Source organism: Acinonyx jubatus, chromosome C1 (assembly GCF_027475565.1).
Source record: "Acinonyx jubatus isolate Ajub_Pintada_27869175 chromosome C1, VMU_Ajub_asm_v1.0, whole genome shotgun sequence".
In the NCBI taxonomy this organism is placed as follows: Eukaryota; Metazoa; Chordata; class Mammalia; order Carnivora; family Felidae; genus Acinonyx; species Acinonyx jubatus.
In genome coordinates this window covers 77,518,349-77,537,440 of record NC_069381.1, presented here as the reverse complement: position 1 = coordinate 77,537,440, position 19,092 = coordinate 77,518,349, and the positions used below count along the sequence as shown (strand labels likewise).

Here is a 19,092-nt window from a genome sequence, read left to right as displayed (position 1 = left end):
GGATACAGAGCATTGTGAAAACCCTGTAAAATTCCTTAGTATATCTTTGTTCTCTCTTCCCCACTCCCTGCCCAGAGGCAACTGCTATTCTGATTTCTATCCTTATAGATTAACATCGGTATTTTCTGAAGTTGTCCAGGTGATTCCCCTATGTGGTCAAGATTGAAACCATTGGTTCACTTGGACTGTTTGAAGCTAGCTACTCCAGGGTTTCTGTCTTTCCTTTTGGTCTGGCCACATTGCCCAGAGAGTATCTTCCAGTTTTGTGCTTGGAGGGTAGAGGTTTGGTAGCTAGTGATCTGGGAATTCAAGAAACATGGCTGAAGAATGAGTCACAGAACATTCAGTATATAAGGTCACATGATTTGCTTCTTTTTGTTGGGATACTTGTGTCCTCTACCTTTTATGGTTTGCTCTCTTGAGAGAATAAATCTCCAGTCAGCGGCTGCATTGAGTATGGGCTACTCAGCAGCTTGGAGAAGGAATGGGGTCTAGGTTTCTAACTGTTCACAGCTTTCACCTGATCCTTTCTTATTTGGGTCTCCCTTGTTCCTCTTTGTTCTGGCAGTTCCTAAGCCTTTTGAGGATTGTGTAGTATAAATTGGGTTTGTTCTAAATTGCCAGCACTGCTGGCTTGTAATTTGGCTGTCTTTGACAAAGTCAATTACCACTCATTCATCTTCTTTCCAGCCTCCAAAATTTTATTGCTGTTGTCTCTTTTTCCATTCTCCCTGTCCTTATGGTTTATGAGCTAAAAATAGAACACAACAACATCTTTTTCCTTGTTTTAGTAGAGTTTTATGAGGGAGGAAAATTAGATGTGTGTGTTCTATCTGCCAACTTAACCTTAATCATCTGCTTTCATTATAAAAATGTGTTGCCATCTGCCCTTCACTGTTGTCTGCTCCTTGAAGGATTATAGCTTTTAAATTTCTTTACTGTTACCTAGAGTGTCGGGAGGGACAAAATATTGGGTCCCAAATATACTGGGACCTTTCTCTAGAAATCCCCAAATTCTTTTGAGAAGTACTTGTCCCAGAATCATACATTCTCAGGATTGGGAATGGTTTTAAAGGTAAGCCAAATGGTGATCTCTCTGATGATTTATAAAAGTGGGAAACTCATGGGAAAGAGGGGATTAGTGACTAGAGAAAACAGATTGAGCTATGTATCTCTGCAAGGGGTCTGAAAATCCATATAGACCTTAAACATTTAATAGTGAATGAATAAATAATCTTGCATATTTGTAACATAAAAGTTATTAAAAAGTCATGGTGGTTTTGTCATTTCAATCCATAATATTTCAATCCAACTGTGGTCATGGGAGAAGAATTTTTAATTTTGAAGAAGGATTCCATACCATAAAAAATTGGAAACTATTACTAAGGTTGTAGAGGTCTTAGTTTATAGTTAACATAAATTGATAATTAGCTAAAACCACCCACTGAAAGTTTTATGTTAAGCTTCTCTAATAGTTTTGTGATTCTTTGCACTCTTTATTAAAATTTTTTAAAATGTTTTTTTAATTTTTGAGAGAGAGAGGAACAGTGTAAATAGGTGAGGGGCAGAGAGGGGGGAGACACAGAATCTGAAGCAGGCTCCAGGCTCTGAGCTTCAGCGCAGAGCCCAGCGCAGGGCTTGTACTCACAGACTGTGAGATCATGACCTGAGCTGAAGTCAGACGCCCAACCGACTGAGCCACCCAGGCGTCCCTATTTATTTTTTTTTAAAACACTAAGTCAGTAGGTTTCCAAATGGTGGTCTTTAAGACAGAGTTTTTGGGGTGCCTGGGTGGCTCAGTCGGGCGTCCGACTTCGGCTCAGGTCATGGTCTTACGGTTCAAGCCCCGCGTCGGGCTCTGTGCTGACAGCTCAGAGCCTGGAGCCTGTTTCAGATTCTGTGTCTCCCTCTCTCTCTGCCTCTCTCCTGTTCACGCTCTGTCTCTGTCTCAAGAATAAATAACCATTTAAAAAAAAAAGTTTTTAACAAAAAGTTCGCAATGAAATCATTTGTTTTCTCTTAGGCCAAGTGTATACAATTTAAAGTATTTACCTTTAAGTTATGTCCATCTTTTTCTGTGCTAAAATGCCCTTTTGGAAACATGTAGGTTAATTAGTGTTTTGTGGATAGAACCCGTTGACTGTTGCTCATTATTTCAAAAGGCCTGGTGTGTTTGTTGCTATTTCCACCTTTTTTTTTTTTTTTTAAATGATATCTGTACTTATAGAGAGCTTTCCCTGCCTATGCTGTTTGAAGTTTATCCTTTAAGTGGCCAAAGATAATGTGGGTTTAGTGCTTGTTAATTGTTCTTTGTACTAATCCACCCCTCACAATTATACTCTGGAAAGTGTTCCATAAAGCTGGTCAGACTGGCTATCTGGGTCTTCATTGTTGGTTGTTCTTTTCAGTGTCCTGTGAGTTGATGATTAGGGCTCTCTCCGTGAGGAACTGCTGGTTCCTGTGTTGTTGGAAGGGACCTTGATGAGAGAGAGGAACAGAACTGGCTGTGTTACTGATCATTGCTCTTGTTTTTCGTAGGAAAGTGCAAGCATTGATATAAAAGTGAAGAGGGGGATTTTGTCTTATCTTTGGGTTGGTGCTCAAATGATTAATAGCTATCTTCTTTTTTGGCCTGGTATAGATTTTTTGCTATGTCCAAAATGGATCTAGTATTTTCATAAATTATGCTAGTAAATTTGTTAGATCAGTGCTAACAGATACTGGATAAAAGTGTAGCTCTAATGAACAATTGTATAATATATCTAAGTGAGATACATGAGAGAAGGAAAATTTAATATCTTCAGGTATACCAGAAATTAGGATAGTTGAGAATGCTTGATGGTGAGAAGATAGAGCTTGAAGTAAATTGAAAATGAATTTTTTGGGGGCACCTGGTCGCTCAGTCAGTTAAGGTGCTGACTTCGGCTCAAGTTACGATATCATGGTTCGTGGGCTTGAGCCCTGCATTGTGCTCTGTGCTGATAGCCTGGAGCCTGCTTCAGATTCTGTGTCTCCCTCTCTCTCTGTCTGCCCCTCCCTCATTTTTCTCTCTCTCTCTCTCTCAAAAATAAATAAAACAAAAAATTTTAAAAAAGAATGAATTTTAGGGAATAAGCCCATGAAAAATCTGCCTTTGAATATTTATTTGAAATACATGTAAGAGATGAGCACAAAGTTAAAGACTCAACCTGACTGCCTTTTTGAAAATGTGGAGAAGCTTCTTTTCTAGTGTCAGATGAGCAAGGTTTATTTTACTTATTTATTATTTATTTATTTAAATGTTTTTTATTTATTTTTGAGGCAGGGGGAGGGGCAGAGAGAGAGGGAGACACAAAATTTGAAGCACGCAGGCTCTGAGCTGTCAGCACAGAGCCTGACCTGGGGCTTGAACTCAAGGACTACAAGATCATGACTGGAGCTGAAGTTGGAGGCTCAACCGACTGAGCCTCCCAGGTGCCCCAAATGAGCGAGGTTTTTAATTGTTATCAAGCATGATGGTACATTTATATGTAAACATACAAGATCAGAAAAATGAATCAGTAAGTGATCTAGAAATTTAAAGAAGTTAAACAGTTGTCAATAAATCATTAAGAACCACCAAAGATAACATACTTAGCATCTCCTCTGTGTCAAACATAATGATAGGTATTGGGAAGATAATGGTGATCTATTCTACATGGACAAAATCCTTGCTCTCACACAATTTATAAACTCCAGGGGAAGGCACAATTGATACATTCTTGTTTCTGAGATGATAAAAAAAGGTAATTAAGGGGCGCCTGCGTGGCTCAGCCGGTTGAGCGTCCAACTTCAGCTCAGGTCATGATATCACAGTTTGTGAGTTCAAGCCCCACGTCGGGCCCTGTGCTGACAGCTCAGAGCCTGGAGCTTGCTTCTGATTCTGTGTCTCCCGATCTCTCTGCCCCTCCCCCACTTGTGCTCTGCCTCTCTCTGTCTCTCAAAAATAAATGTAAAAAAAAAAATTTAAAAAAAGGTAATTAAGTGATTAACTTGTCTTAAATCTTGAGGCTTTTTATAACTAGTAAGGGAAAATGCTGAGTGAAGTAAGTTTTAAATTTTAATATTGCTTTAAAAGTTTGTGAGGTAAATTTATTTACAGTGAAACACATAGAACTTAACTATACATTTGAGTTTTGATAAATGTATATGCCTTTGTGAATCTCTTTACCTCTCCCCCCAATAATCCTTCATGGTTCTTTTAGTCAGACCCTGTTGTTATCTTTTACCACAGATTAGGTTTTCTTGTTCTTGAACTTCTCATATAAATTGAATAATTCAGTGTATTCTTCTCTGTGTGGCTTCTTTTGTTCACCATAATGTTTTTGAAATTAAGCCATGTTGTTGCTCACATCAATAGTTCTTTTTAATTGGTGGGCAGTAATCCATTGTATAGCTATAATACAGTTTATCCATTTCCCCATTTGGTTATTATGAATAAAGCTGTTATGAACACTTGACTACTGGTCTCTTTAGAGACATACGTTTTCATTTCTATTGGATAAATAACTAGAGGTGGAATTTCTGGGTCAGCGGATAGATGCATATTTAACTTTAGAAGACAGTTACAAACAATTTTTCCCAAGTGGTTATACCATTCCACATTTCAGCCAGCAATCTGTGAAGAGTCTAGTTAAATCAGAGCTGAGTTTCAGATAGTTTATTCTGGTACAGTGGATCACAAGACTTAAGATAGGGAAAACACACAGTAAAGTAATAGAGTTGAAAATTGATGTACTCCTATTCCAAGGAATTGGACAGGGTGGTGGGGGGGATCTTAAGGATTCTAGAGCTGTGGTATGTGGGGTGAAGATAAGGGAGGTGCCAGATGACCCCGATGTATCTGTCCTAGGCTTTTGGATATTGGTGTGGCAGTAATTAGAGGGAGCTGAAGAATAGATTTTGGAGAGAAAAGTACAGCCTTTTTGGAGGTTATTTACATGTTTCTATATCTGTCTGTTAAATATATATATTTTTATTTATATATTTAAAATGTATATAATGTATTTTTTATATATTATATAGGTTGAAATATCACATTTCTTTTGTTGTTTATTTATTTATTTTTTTATTTTAAGTAATCTTTACACCCACTGTGGGGCTCAGATTCATAACCTTGAGATCAAGAGCTGCATGCTCTGCTGAATGAGCCAGCCAGGTGCCATGAAATTTCATATTTCTTGATCCAGTAGTTGTACTTTATGGAATAACTCCTAGAGAACTACACAAATGTTTAGAGGTATTTTTGGCACCTGGTATAAAATAAAAAATTGAAAACAACCCAAGTAGGAGTACTTGGGTGGCTCAGTTGGTTAAGCATACAACTCTTGGTCTGGGCTTAGGTCATGATCTTGCCATTTGTGAGTTCACGCCCCTCCTTGGGCTCCGTGCTGACAGTGTGGACCCTGCTTGGGATTCTCTCTCTGTCTGTGTCTCTTGCTCACAAAAAAAAATAAACTTAAGAAAAAAAAAAAAACAAAACAACCCAAGTAGCCATCAGTAAAGGATTGCTAACTAAAATGTGGTACATTCTTATGATAGCATGATATACAGTTAAGGTAATTTGGTGTGTGTATATAGTGTATTTCCTATTGCTACTGTAATAAATTAACAGACTTAGCTTAAAAAAAAATTAAGTCTCTTACAGTTATGGGGGCCAGAGGTCTGATTCACAGGGCTAAAGTCAAGATAGTGGCAGGGCTGTTCCCAAGGGTAGAATCTGTTTTCTTGCCTTTTCCAGCTGTTAGAGTTGCATTACTTATATTTGCATTGCATTCTGTGGATCTTTTCTTTTCTTTTCTTTTCTTTTCTTTTCTTTTCTTTATTTTCTCTCTTTTCTTTCTTTCTTTCTTTCTTTCTTTCTTTCTTTCTTTCTTTCTTTCTTTCTTTCACATCCAAGTTAGTTAGCTTATAGTGCGACAATGATTTCAGGGGTAGATTCCTTAATGCCCCTTACCCATTTAGCCCATCCCCCCTCCCACAACCCCTCCAGTAACCCTCTCTTTGTTCCCCATATTTAAGAGTCTCTTATGTTTTGGCCCCTCCCTGTTTTTATATTATTTTTGCACCTTCTTCCATCTTCTAAGCCAGCTGTTTAACATCTTCAGATGGGCCCAACCCAGCTAATCTGGATAACCTCCTCATCACAAAATCCTTAACTTAATCTGCCGAGCTTCTTTTGTCATTTAGAGTAACATTCAGGGGCGCCTGGGTGGCTCAGTTGGTTGAGCTTCCGACTTTGGCTCAGGTCATGATCTTGTGGTCTGTGGGTTCGAGCCCCGGGTTGGGCTCTGTGCTGAAAGTTCAGAGCCTGGAGCCTGCTTCATACATGTGTCTCCCTCTCTCTCTTCCCCTCCCCTGTTCATGCTCTGTCTCTCTGTCAAAAATAAATAAACATTTAAAAAAATATTAAAAGGGGTGCCTGGGTGGCTCAGTTAGTTAAGCGTCCGACTTCGGCTCGGGTCATGATCTGGCTCGCGGTCCGTGAGTTCCAGCCCTACTTCAGGCTCTGTGCTGACAGCTCAGAGCCTGGAGCCTGCTTCAGATTCTGTGTCTAACTCTCTCTCTGCCCCTCTCCTACTCACGGTCTGTCTCTCAATAATAAATAAATGTTTAAAAAATAATAAAGTAATATTCATAGGGGTGTCTGGGTGGCTCAGTTGGTTAAGCATCCCACTTTGGCTCAGGTCATTATCTCAGGTTGGTGGGTTCAAACCCTGCATGGGGCTCTGTGCTGACAGCTCAGAGCCTGGAGCCTGCTTAAGATTCTGTGTCTCCCTCTCTCTCTGCCCCACCCCTACTCGTGCTCTGTTTCTGTCTCAAAAATAAATAAACAAAAAAAAATTTTTTTAAAGTGACATTCATATGCTTTGGGTATTATGATGAGGAGCTCTTTAGGAGGTTGTTAATCAAGTTACTAATAATGCTAACAAGGACAGGAGATCAAGGTACATTAAAAAAATTCTCAAAGAAATATGTATAGTATGCCTTAACTTTTGTTAAGTTAAAAATATACATATATACTCCTATGTTAGTATATGTATAGAAAAGAATTTTTTTTTTTTTTTTTTTAAAGCAAGCATGAGCAGGCTAGAGGGAGAGAGGCAGTGGAGAGAGAGAGAATCTTAAGTAGGCTCCATGTTCAACATGGAACTTAATCCCATTACCCTGGGATCATGACCTGAGCTGAAATTGAGAGTTGGATGCGCAACTGACTAAGCCACCCAGGTGCCCCTAGGAAAGAAATCTTGATGGAGATAGACCATATTGCTAACAGAGGCTATCTTTGAGAGTAGGATTACAGAGTATTTAAACTTTCCATTTTTTTCTATGATATTTCAATTTGTAATTAACATGTATTTTCTAATCAGAAAAATCACAATAAGTAAAAGGATAGAGTATAATACTTGGTCATATATTGCAGAGAGATCAATAAACAGGCTTTTGGTAAGTGTGGTTTCAGAAAAATGGTAGGGCAAAAGCCAGATTGTAGTGAGAAAGTGGAAGGTGAGGAAGGGAAGAATGAAAAGGTAAACATCTTTACAGTTGCTTAGCTATGAGAGGTGGCAGGATGCTGGGAGACCAGGGCTTTTCAGAGGGATAAATAAAATTCAGTGAGATTTTTAAATATGGCAGAGCAGCATGTTTGAAAGTTGAAAGCAGAAACTGGGAGGAAGAGAGAGATAACTTGAGTTCCAGGACAATTCGGAGTATGAGGCCTGAGGTCTTCTGACTTGATTAGACAGAAGACCCACTTCCCTGTGGCGGATAAGACCTAGAGTGGTGTGGATATGCCTACTAGTTTATAATATTTTAGTTTTCTTCAATATTATCAGATTAAAAAAACATCTCTTGCAATTATAAATGCTTCTTTGACATCTTCTGAGAGTCTGAGGTTATTGTGTAACTATGTAAATTTAGTCTTGGTAATGTATGTACCCATATTGTCTTGATTTGTCCCCCAAACTTCTGATTGTTTCTGTAGCCTAGCATATAAATTTCAGGGAATAAGACCTTAGTTTTCTAGGTGCAACATTTTGGGGATTTTTTTATTTTATTGAAACTAATTATTGCATAAGAAAATCTTTATATAAGACTGTATCAATTTTCTTTTGACTCTAGAATGTTACACAGGAAAGCATTGGAGATAACATTCACTTCAACCTTTTTTCAAGTTCCTGACAAGGAAAAAGAGCTTAAATAACTTTTGAGGAGGCCACGTGTATCTTGTTGATAGAACATGGTCCTTTTACCTTGCTGAGATGCTGAGGACCTTCTTAAAAATTAATATTCCAGGGGCTCCTGGGTGGCTCAGTCGGTTAAGCAGCCCACTTCAGCTCAGGTCACGATCTCGCGGTCCATGAGTTCGAGCCCCGCGTCGGGCTCTGTGCTGACAGCTCAGAGCCTGGAGCCTGTTTCAGATTCTGTGTCTCCCTCTCTCTCTGACCCTCCCCTATTCATGCTCTGTCTCTCTCTGTCTCAAAAATAAATAAACGTTAAAAAAAAAATTATTATCCCATTGACATTTGGTATATTTGTGCCAGGATTTCCTGATTTTTCATATGTATCCTTCTATCCAGTTTTGATTAACATACATTTCCTTCTCATAATTTGATCATTTTTTAAAAAAAATTATTTTTTAATGTTTATTTATTTTTGAGAGAGTGTGAGCAGAAAGAGAGGGAGACACAGAATCCCAAGCAGGCTCCAGGCTCTGAGCTGTTAGCCCAGACCCCAACGTGGGGCTTGAACTCACAAACTGAGATCATGACCTGAGCTGAAGTCGGACACTCAACTGACTGAACCACCCAAGTGCCTTTTCTTTTTTCTTTTCTTTTCTTTTCTCTTTTCTTTTCTTTTCTCTTCTCTTCTCTTCTCTTCTCTTCTCTTCTCTTCTCTTCTCTTCTCTTTTCTCTTTTCTCTTTTTTTTCTTTTATTTAAGTGTATTCATTTATTTTGACAGAGAGGGAGAGCATGAGCAGGATAGGGACGGCAGAGAGAAAGAGAAAGAGAGAGAATCCTAAGCAGGCTCTGTGCCATTAGCTTGGAGCCAGACACAGGGCTTGAATTCACAGAATGTGATATCATGACCTGAGCCAAAACCAAGAATCTGACGTTTAACTGACTGAGCCACCCAGGTGCCCCACTTTTCCTCTGTTAGTATCATTGCAATTAAATTAACACAACTAGCATTAAAGTAGAAGTTTTAGGACTTTGCTATGATCTGTGCATTGTTTACCTATTTGGAGAATTATGTTGAAGATTCTAATTGCCATTTTAGGATTTTTCAGAACAGTGGTAATCGTGTTTATTTCATATTGGGTATGGAGTGACAGTGCTTAACACACTTCTTGACCCAGGGCTTGGTATATTGTGTATACTAAATAAAAAATTCATGTAATATGTGATATAGTTTAAGAGAGACTTGTTCTGATCAATGAAACCAGAAGCTGGTTCTTTGAGAGAATTAACAAAATTGATAAACCACTAGCCAGTTTGATCAAAAAGAAAAAGGAAAGGACCCAAATAGATAAAATCCAGAAGGAAAGAGGAGAGATCACAACCAACACAGCAGAAATAAAAACAATAATAAGAGAATATTATGAGCAATTGTATGCCAATAAAATGGGCAATCTGAAAGAAATGGACAAATTCCTAGAAACATATACACTACCAAAACTGAAACAGCAAGAAATAGAAAATTTGAACAGACCCATAACCAGTAAAGAAATCAAATTAGTAATCAAAAATCTCCCAAAAAACGAGTCCAGGGCCAGATGGCTTTCCAGGGGAATTCTACCAAACATTTAAGGAAAAGTTGACATCTATGCTCTTGAAGCTTCTCCAAAAAATAGAAATGGAAGGAAAACTTCCAAACTCTTTCTATGAAGCCAGCATTACCTTGATTCCAAAACCAGACAGAGACCCTACTGAAAAGGAGAACTATAGACCAATTTCCCTGATGAACACGGATGCAAAAATCCTCAACAAGATAGTAGCCAACTGGATCCAACAATACATTAAAAAAATTATTCACCACGTCCAAGTGGGATTTATACCTGGGATGCAGGGCTGGTTCAATATCTGCAAAACAATTAACACGATTCATCATATCAATAAAAGACAGGGCAAGAACCATATGATCCTCTAAATAGATACAGAGACAGCATTTGACAAAATACAGCATCCTTTCTTGATAAAAACCCTCAAGAAAGTGGGGATAGAAGGAGCATACCTCGAGATCATAAGAGCCATATATGAATGACCCAACGCCAATATCATCCTCAATGGGGAAAAACTGAGAGCTTTCCCCCTAAGGTCAGGAAGAAGACAGGGATGTCCACTCTCGCCACTGTTATTCAACATAGTATTGGAAATCTTAGCCTCTGCAATCAGACAACACAAAGAAATAAAAGGCATCCAAATCGGCCAGGAGGAGGTCAGACTGTCACTCTTTGCTGATGACATGATACTCCATATGGAAAACCCTAAAGATTCCACCAAAAAACTGCTAGAACTGATTCATGAATTCAGCAAAGTTGCAGTATATAAAATCAATGCGCAGAAATTGGTTGCATTTCCATACACCAACAATGAAACAACAGAAAGAAAAATCAAGGAATCGATCCCGTTTACACTTGCACCAAAACCATAAAATACCTAGGAATAAATCTAACCAAAGAGGTGAAAAATCTATACACTGAAAACTATAGAAAGCTTATGAAAGACATTGAAGAAGACACAAGAAAATGGAAAAAGATTCCATGCTCCTGGATACGAAGAACAAATATTGTTAAAATGTTAATACTACCCAAAGCAATCTACATATTCAATGCAATCCCTATCAAAATAACACCAGCATTCTTCACAGAGCTAGAACAAATAATCCTAAAATTTGTATGGAATCAGAAGAGTCCCTGAATAGCCAAAGCAATCTTGAAAAAGAAAACCAAAGCAGGAGGCATCACAATCCCGGACTTCAAGCTATACTACAAAGTTGTAATCATCAAGACAGTATGGTACTGGCACAAGAACAGACACTCAGATCAATGGAACAGAACAGAGAACCCAGAAATGGACCCACAAACATATGGCCAACTAATCTTTGACAAAGCAGGAAAGAATATCTAATGGAATAAAGACAGTCTCCTCAGCAAGTGGTGATGGGAAAACTGGACAGCAACATGCAGAAAAATGAACCTGGACCACTTTCTTACACCATACACAAAAATAAACTCAAAATGGGTGAAAGACCTGAATGTAAGACAGGAAGCCCTCAAACTCGAGGAGAAAGCAGGCAAAAACCTCTTTGATCTTGGCCGCAGCAACGTCTTACTCAACATGTCGCCAGAGGCAATGGAAACAAAAGCAAAAATGAACTGTTGGGGCCTCATCAAAATAAAAAGCTTCTGCACAGCGAAGGAAACAATCAGTAAACTAAAAGGCAGTTGACAAAATGGGAGAAGATATTTGCAGACGACATAAAGATCAGATAAAGGGTTAGTATCCAAAATCTATAAATAACTTATTAAACTCAACACCCAAAAAACAAAGAATCCAGTGAAGAAATGGGCAAAAGACATGAATAGACACTTCTCCAAAGAAGACATCCAGATGGCCAACCGACACATGAAAAAAATACTCAACATCACTCATCATCAGGGAAATACAAAGCAAAACCACAATGAGATACCACCTCACACCTGCCAGAATGGCTAACATGAACAATTTAGGCAACAACAGATGTTGGCGAGGATGCGGAGGCAGAGGATCTCTTTTGCATTGCTGGGGGGAATGCAAGCTGGTGCAGCCACTCCACAGTATGGAGGTTCCTCAAAAGAAAACAAAAAAATAGAACTACCCTATGACCCAGCAATTGCACTACTAGGTATTTATCCAGGAGGTACAGGTGTGCTGTTTTGAAGGGACACATGCACCCCAATGTGTATAGCAACACTATCAACAATAGTCAAAGTATGGAAAGAGCCCAAATGTCCATTGATGGATGAATGGATAAAGAAGATGTGGTCTATATCTATATCTATATACACAATGGAGTATTACTCGGCAATTAAAAAGAATGAAATCTTGCCATTTCAACTATGTGGATGGAACTGGAGGGTATTATACTAAGCGAAATTAGAGAAAGACAAAAATCATATGACTTCACTCATATGAGGACTTTAAGAGACAAAACAGGTGAACATAAGGGAAGGGAAATAAAATAATATAAAAACAGGGAGGGGGACAAAACAGAAGAGACTCATAAATATGGAGAACAAACTGAGGGTTACAGGAGGGGTTGTGGGAGGTGGGGATGGGCTAAATGGGTAAGGGGCACTAAGGAATCTAATCCTGAAATCATTGTTGCACTATATGTTAACTAATTTGGATGTAAGTTAAAATAAATAAATAAAATTAAGTAGTAACAAAAAAATGAATAAATGTTAAAAAAATAATAAAAGTTAAAAAATCAGAAAAAAAAGAGACTTGTTCTGAATTTGTGCTTCTTCAAACTTTCTAGATCGAAACATACGGAAGCCAGTATTTTAGTATATACTCTTGCTGCTGCCAGGAAAAAATTGTGTGTGTGGATATATCTTTTTTTTTTTTTTTAACCGGTTTTGTGTTTGTATCAGTAGAAGGTTGAGGTCAGGGAACAGACTTATTAGCTCCTTACCCATGAACTTCACCTCAGCTATAGCTGTTTTATGTGCAGCTCAAAGGATCAAATTTTAGTTAGCTAGTACTCTTAGTCAGTTGTTCGTCCTTCCTTCCTCCCTCCCTTCCTCCCTCCCTCCCTCCCTCCCTCCCTCCCTCCCTCCCTCCCTTCCTTCCTTCCTTCCTTCCTTCCTTCCTTCCTTCCTGTGTCCCTTAGATAGCATTCTGTCCTCCCAGTTTTTTTTTTTTTTTAGTGTTTATTTTTGAGACAGAGCATGAGCGGGGGAGGGGCAGAGAGCGAGGGAGACATGGAATCTGAAGCAGGCTCCAGGCTCAGCCAGATGTGGGGTTTGAACTCACAAACCTGCGAGATTATGACCTGAGCCTAAGTCAGATGCTTAACCAACTGAGCCACCCAGGTGTCCTCTCTCCTCCCAGTTTTAATATAAAAGTTTTTGTGGGGAAATTACATCAGTCTTGTGGTAATACAATAAAATGTTTTACAGAATTCAATACTTTCCCTTTCTGTAAAGGAAAACAACCTTGTTTTTGTTGAGGATCTAGTAAAATTCTATATTGCGGATAATTTCATTATAAGAATTGATGGCTGGAAAAAAATGTGGCATTATGTAGTAGAAAAAACAAGCATTTTGCTTTGTCATTTTCCTTGTTATTTAACATTTCTGAGTCTGTTTCCTTATCAGAAGGTATGTGTTTTCATATTTACTGTGCAAAGATGGTCATGAGGAATGGAAATAATAAATGTTAACTGCCTGGAGCAGTAGCTGGCATGGGTTTTAATGCTCAATATAAATAGCAGCTGTTATGATTCTGTGATTATGATGTTATTAAAGGAAGACTAAAAAACAGAAAGGACACATAGAATTTATATGGAAGGTATTATTTAAGGAAGATTTGTCCAATAGCAAGATTGGTTTGTTTTCTATTCAGGTTTGAATTATCAAAATGACTAAGTGGATTACCAAAACTATCTATAAGATCCTTTTCTCATATGTTAATGTGATAAATGATAAAATCTACCTCATAATTGTTTGGTGTATTGTATGTGCTTAGAAATATTGATTACCTTATTCTTTGGATGGTTTAGGTTGGCAAAGTAGCAAGAGAGATTCTCGGTTTGTATGTTATCTTTTATAGATTCTTTACTGAAGTGTATAGCATTAAATAAGACTTGAATTTTTTAGAATGAACAAAACATTATTAAAAATTTTAAAATGTTTAGTTTTGAAAGAGAGATGGAACACAAGCATGGGTGGAGCAGAGAGAGAGAGAGAAACACAGAATCCAAAGCAGGCTCTGAGCTGTCGGAGCCCAATGTGGGGCTTGACCCACAAACCATGAGATCGTGACCTGAGCCAAGATTGGACGCTTAACTGACTGAGCTCCCAGGTGTCCCTAGAATGAACAAAACTTAATTCAGATCCATAGCTCATAGTGATTTTTGTTATTTGAGCAAGATAGCTTAAAGGGGCACTATTTGTTTCTTTTTGAGAAATAAGTTTAACCTAGCAATTAATATATGAATGTATAGGGGCACCTGGATGGCTCAGTCAGTTAAGCGTCTGGCTTTGGCTCAGGACACGATCTCATGGTTTGTGGGTTTGAGCCATGTGTCAGGCTCTGGGCTGACAGCTCAGAACCTGCTTGGGATTCTCTCTCTCTCTCTCTCTCTCTCTCTCTCTCTCTCTCTCTCTCTCTTTTCCTCTGCCCCTCCCCCACTCAAATTCTGTCTTTTTCTCTCAAAAATGAATAAATGTTAAAAACATTAAAAAAATGAATATATAAACCTGAAAAACATTTTAATACTGGGTAGTAGTTGAAATGGTCAGTTAAAATATTTTATTAAATTTTTGAATAAATTTGAACATCTATAGCTCTTAGGTTTTAAATGCTAAATGAAAAAAAAAGGTAAATGAATGCTGATTCCTTAGGGTAATTGCATTCTATAGCTAGTACAGTTTTGGTACTTTTTTTCTAAGTTTATTATTTTGAGGGAGAGAGAGAGAGAGAGAGGGAGGGGCAGAAGAGAGAGGGATAGAGGGAGAGAATCCCAGGCATGCTCTGTGCTATCAGTGCAGAGCCAGATGGCGGGCTCCATCTCACAAACCATGTGATCATGACCTGAGCCAAAATAAAAGCCATACACTCACTGAGCCACCCAGGTGTCCCAGTTTTGGATGTTTATTTATTTATTTTTAATGTTTGTTTATTTTGAGAGAGGGTGTGTGGGTGCCAGGGCTTGGGGGAGGGGAAGAGAGAGTGAGAGAGGGAGAGAAAGAATCCTAACCAGGCACTGAACTATCAGTGCAGACCCCTCACCCCATGTAGTACTCCATCACATGAAATGTGAGATCATGACCTGAGCCCAAATCAAGAGTCGGATGCTTAACTGACTGAGCCACCCAATCACCCCTTGGATAACTTTATACAAACATTTAAAATGCTAAAACTGAGTTGTATTTCATTCACCTGAAATGTTTCAATCACCTAGCCTGTATATAACAGCAATACTCAGATATTTTGAATGAGTTGGAAAAATTATGTGCATGTTTGTGGCTATATGTGTATGGTAACTTTACAGGTAGCTTAAGGTATTTCAGAGCTGTCTCAGTCTAGTAGAATTAAGGGAATTCAGTTAGCTGGAGAGCTGTGCATGTGATACCCTTTAGTAAAGTCCTTTAATAGTGACTATAAATACAGGTTTACAACTATTAAGCAATAAACTCATATCATTGGAACTTTAAATATAGAACATTAGCAAACTGACATTTTATATTTAGAAGATTTTTTGAAAAAAACTTAAGTCTGATAAACAGGTTAGTTGGAGTTCAGTGCTTCTGGTAGCCTTGGTAAAATTCCATTTTCCTTTAGAATAGGCATATATTTGGGATGTGGTGGCCATTGGTTTCTATTTTCTGTTCACTTTCTTTGTTCCTTTTTCTTTAGAAACTATTGCTGTAGTTTATACAGTAGGAAGGTTTCCTTTTGTGCAATAATGTTAAACTCAGGAAAATATCAATTGTTGTCCAGATCTGTCATACAGATCTGTTCACAGAAAATATGAAAGTTTATAAAAAAAGGTTTTTGCTGATATTCTTGAAACTTTTTATACTAGTATTACATGGATTAAAAAAAGATTATGTACAGTCTATAATAGGCTATTTATGAAGGAGGTAGGAATTTTCATGATATGTTGACAATTTCATTTTGAAATATTTCCATCTCAATGTTTCATTTTAGTTAAATTGGTAATCAGGTTGGTTTTGAGTGGGCCCTGTTCTGTCAAAATCCTCAGGATCATGTTTTTTTTTTACTTTTATGTTCTACAGTTAGTTTAAGGTTACCTTCCTATCAGTGATTGATACTTGTCAGGGCGTTTTTGTTTTGAGGCCAAATGTTTAGTATCCCAGCTCCATCGTTTATTAGCTAATGGATCTTGGGCACGTTGTTTAACTTCCACAAATGTCAGTAAAACCTATATTAGGGTTGTGAGGGTTTAGTAAGATAATTGATGTAAATCTTGTTGCAGTGCCTGGTACATAGTATACAGTAGATGATGGTGGTGGCAGCAGCAGTAAGTAGTATATCATTGTGCATAAATTGTGCTTTTTTGAAATTTAGCTCTAGAGGTAGGAGGGGTCATAGAGAGATGGAAATATGCTGTATGCCTACAGAAAATAAATTAACTTGGAAATTTATCACGTAGACATTTAAAGGAAGGAGTCTTGTCAGCAGTGTTGCTCTTATTTCCTGTTTTTTTCCCCTTTCGCTGTAATATCTGTTCTATTTTTTGATTCCTGTTGAAGCCAGTGTTCTGTATCTTCCCTTCCTACATCTCTTTTTGACAGTTGTTAGCTTACATAAATGAAGGGCATAGTTTGAAATTCTTTGTGGAAATTACAGGGTATATTTTTAAAATCTGTGTCCTATATTTATTAATAATACTCCAAATGTACAATACATTCCTATTTATAATATTTATTTCCATGTTTACAGAGTTGGAACAATACTTTCTTATAACCTGCTTAAGAGATTGAAGATGTATATTACAATTGCACCAGCCTTAAATCCTATTGGAACAAGGTTGAGTATAAATATATATATTTTTTTCTTTTCACACATTCATTCAGTTGTATATCAGGTTTTTCCTGGACTCAGAGTTTCCAGCACTTTGAAGAACAAGTATCAATGTGTATAGGTATAAATTAATGATTTTTTATATTTATATTGACATAGACCATTTTGAAATTTGAGCAAACATTTCAGAAGGTGCTTCTAAGCTTGATACATTGCTGTTTATTTTGAAAGCAATTAAGAAAAGACCTCTCAGGATCCCATTTGGCATTACAAGCACTTACACAAATACCCACTGAAAAAGTATGGTGCTATAAGTTGGTGAGCTCTGGTGTTTGTAATCTTGTATAAACAGAGTTGTAGTTTAAATAGTGATCCCAGAAATAAAATAAATATTCTGTTATTCATCTACCTGCCAGTTTCCTTGTGAATTTATGAATTCCTGTGAAACTTATGGTGAAACTTCAGATGCTTGTAATAACCAGTTTCAGACTAACTATGTAACTAATTTAAAAAATAAGACGTAGGTAGAAAAGCTTGGATATCTATAGACTTGTCCATCTATTTATTCTTTAGGCCAACTTTTGAGTATCTTGTTGAGTAGTATATAGTAGGTATGTACTAGGCATTATGGAGGGCAAAGTAGTACCTTCTTTGTGGTCAAAACAGAATAAAAAAATGCTGTCAGGTTCCAGCTCCTCTCCCTTCTCAGTAGTACTCCTAACCTGTAATCCTGACCTCAGTATTGGTCTCTTAATGGGTTGCTTTAGCATTGTGTTGCTTTCTCCCGTTTATTTCCTTATTGTGTATTATTTCTCAAAATAGAACATATATATCCTGCTATAGCAAAGGACTCTACAAAAATGCTTTCCCTTAATTTATGCAAATAATACATATTTGTTCAAGAAAACTTGTAAAACATCAAACAGTATAAATATTAAAACCATAAGTTAACATTTATGTATTCTAGAACATATTTATATATTAATATAGACTCTAATAGAATATAGTCTGATATCCTATTTAATTTTGTTGTGGTAATTGCTATTGGCAGCTTTTGTTAATGTTTACCTTTATAGTTCCTCTGTTGGCTTTCCAGCCAGAGCAAACTATTAAAAGTATGTTTGGCACTTGTGTTCCCATGTTCATAGCAGCATTATTCACAATAGTCCAAGTAGGAAACAATCCAAATGTCCATCAACAGATGAATAGATAAACAACAGATGAGTAGAGATATCTTTATTTATTTTTCTACCTACCTACCTATCTACACCTATCTTTCAGCCTTAAATATATCAGGTTTTTTATGGTCTCAGAGTTTCCAACCCCTTGAAAAATGAGAGAAATATACATATAATGAAATATTATTCAGCCACAAAATGAAATGAAGCTCTGATACGTAACACAGCATGGATGAATCTTGAAAATGTTGCTGAATGAAATGAGCCAGACACAGAAGGACAAATGTTGTATGTATGATTCTACTTATGAATCTAGAATAGGTAAATTCAGAGTCAGAAAGTAGATCAGAGATTAACTTGAGGCTGGAGGGAAGGAAGAATGGATGCAGAGTTCCTGTTTGGGGTGATGAAAAAGTCTTGGAAATGGTTGGTAATGGCTGTGCAAATTGTGAATATAATTATTTCCAATGAATTATATACTTAAAAATGGGTACAGTGGCAAATTTTATGTTTGGAACCCTTATGGGCTTGTGGCTAGTTCAGTTTTACTTCTAAGAGTGAGGTGATGATCTCTCTCATTCATGTTCCATCGTAGTCCCCTAGTTCCTGCTCCTTTTTTTAAAGGCTAGCAGTGATTATTTGAGTGGTATTTTATGGATAATTAATTTTTCTTTGTGATTTAAGAAATGTTTTTGCCACAAATGTGCATCACTTGTAATGAAAAAAATCTATAAATAAGAATTATTTTAAAGCAAAGTGAAATCAGATATGTTTATCTTCTTTAGCCTCCTATTTACTTTCTTTCTCATATCCTTTATATCTTCCTGGTCATTCACTTTTTTTGATGTATTTACCTCATTCTTTTAAAAAAAAATTTTTTTTTTTAACGTTTATTTATTTTTGAGACAGAGAGAGACAGAGCATGAATGGGGAGGGTCAGAGAGAGGGAGACACAGAATCTGAAACAGGCTCCAGGCTCTGAGCTGTCAGCACAGAGCCCGACGTGGGGCTCGAACTCACAGACCGCGAGATCATGACCTGGGCCGAAGTCGGCTGCTTAACCGACTGACCCACCCAGGTGCCCCCCCCCATTCTTTAATTATACGAGTTTTATATAACCAAGTTAAAGATAATTGGA

At 37.5% G+C, this 19,092-nt stretch overlaps 1 protein-coding gene across 14 annotated transcripts in view; it reads left to right on the top strand.

The window, feature by feature from the left end:
• Positions 1-19,092, top strand: part of EVI5 (ecotropic viral integration site 5) — a 231,241-nt gene that overhangs the window by 4,383 nt on the left and 207,766 nt on the right. For 2 of the 14 annotated variants that reach the window (XM_027058585.2, XM_027058586.2), the window contains exon 2: positions 16,696-16,782. The exons of the other annotated variants lie outside the window; for them this stretch is intronic. The gene's annotated coding sequence lies outside the window, so the exon portion shown is untranslated. The remainder of the gene's footprint in view (positions 1-16,695; positions 16,783-19,092) is intronic. 14 annotated transcript variants of the gene reach the window in all.